The sequence below is a fragment of the Haemaphysalis longicornis genome, unplaced genomic scaffold, assembly GCF_048455015.1.
Source record: "Haemaphysalis longicornis isolate Haplotype H1 unplaced genomic scaffold, Haemaphysalis longicornis Haplotype H1 scaffold_7, whole genome shotgun sequence".
NCBI lineage: Eukaryota > Metazoa > Arthropoda > Arachnida > Ixodida > Ixodidae > Haemaphysalis > Haemaphysalis longicornis.
In genome coordinates, this window is record NW_027526422.1 from 21,791,958 (window position 1) to 21,794,063 (window position 2,106).

The following is a 2,106-nucleotide window of genomic DNA, read 5'->3' on the forward strand; positions in this document are numbered from 1 at the left end:
ACAAATGACTGAGTGTAGGCCTAGCGTTCGACTAAATTACAACTGTGTGAAAAGACAGAGGGAAAACGTCGAAATGAAAAATCTGACAAAACCTAAAAGATGTAGAGCAGCGCCGCGAGAACCGCCCACTGCACAGACAAAGCTTCATAAGACCGTTGCGTTCACTGCGATTGGTTTTATATACGAAGCATATCTTGGTGAATCGCCCCGGATCGTTGGCGTGATTACTTGTTATGTACTTAAGAGTAAGTTATATTATGCACCCTTTTGAATATCCACTTAGACACTCTCGGTTGTGGACTTATAATTACTTGTTATGCACTGAAGTTGTGAGTGTGTTATATTATGCACTTTTCTGAGTATGCACTTAGGTAATCTCGGTTATGTACTTATATTTTGCGCCAAATATACCATAGGTTTTCTTTGTGCAGAACAGTGCTGACGTGTATGAGGCATCCCAGTAGTTCCAGCGCTTGGATTAGCATTGCCTTGTTATACTACGTAGTCAAGCATTATTTCTGCTGTTTCTTGGTCCGCGGTTGCATTGAGTGACAGACCGATAGAAAATTTCGTGTTCAAATGGCCGATGGGACAATCGCCCTTAAAAAAAGAAAAAAAAAGTCCATGTGTGCGATGCCGCAGCCTCTACCCAAATAAACACCTCTTCTAAACGAAAATATTTAAGAGGGTGCTAATTATGTCCGCCAATTTCTTACAAAAGCATCTAGAAAATGTGTACTAAGGTAAAACACAACTGGTCGCTTTGCTTAGCCTCTTCGGCTCCTTTCTGTGGCCCTGTCACAAAAGGAGGACAAAAAGAAAGTTGGAGCCAGCCATTTCTGTCGTGCAAACACGCGGCCGCTTACCGTAACTCTCTTGTAGTCTTTTCACCGAACAACGTTAGCTGTTCATTCAAATACACGGCTGAGTTCGTAGTTATATGGTGTGCCCTGCTTCCGCAAGAAGAACCGCTCCTTAAGCAAACCAGCCTTTCATGTAAATCACTTCATGAAGCAACCTAGAAGCATCACGGGTCCTTCTCGCTTTCTCATTTCCACCCGTGTACGGTTCACTAAGTTCTCTTGCTCTTGTTGCGTCCACCCGGCTTAGTCGACTGCGGAGTTCTTTGGACCTAGTTAAACGTGAAGGCCACGCAGGCCTAGCTAATATAGGGGCGCCAACATCGCGAAGACGAAGTATGCGCTTGTCATCACAGTGTGTAGACTGCTGAGACGACTCATTAGCGTAAAAGGGTGCTTCCACTTGAAACCATGCCCCGGAAGCACTCGTGAGAATGGTGCCACCTGGGTTTGATATTACACAGTGATCCCGCACCTGTAAGGAAACAACCTTTCAATTTGCCGATGTTCATTTCGTCCTGTTTTCGTGTTTGCTCTGCTTTTCCGCTGCCACTGAGTAGAACTATACTGCGTTATTTCCTACTACACTCTTGTGGTTCACCCTTAAGATGGCTAAACTGACCTAGAAAGAATGTTCATAGATGAAAAATGCGCCTTTTGTAGGTGCTAGTTATGTGCCAAGGGTGTAGTGTGTTTTTTGGGGGGAGGCATGTGGGGAGGGGGCCGAGTAGGGATCTCTGCAGTGGTGGTGGTTTAAAGAACAGTACGGTTCTTGCCAGAAGAAGCCATACACACATGACGACAAAATATTATTTCAAAGCATTAAGTGGCCTACCAGGTGAAAAAGCCGGCGCATATCCACAGTAGCCGTAAAACGGCTCCTCAACCCACGTGACTGACTAGATTGTGAACAAGGCTCCCATACGGAAGCGGGAACGTCTTTCTGGTTTCAATAAACGTTCATGGTTGGTGCCAGTTTGTAATTGCTGTCACGCGTTTTTCCTGCTGGACATGCGTCTCTTGCTTTCTTCAACTTATGCCGGGCGTGCGGCCACCCGCCATCACTCAGATTCGCCAGTACATCTTCCCAACCAGCCGAGTTGGCGCATTCAGAGTGCACCTGAATATCGGCGTTACCGTCAAGGCACGGCTTTATTGCGCGGGCCTGCGCTTACTAACTTGAGAAACAGCGTTTTTTCTTACAAGCCAGGATATTTGAGTGTAGGCAACGAGTACGAACACTAGA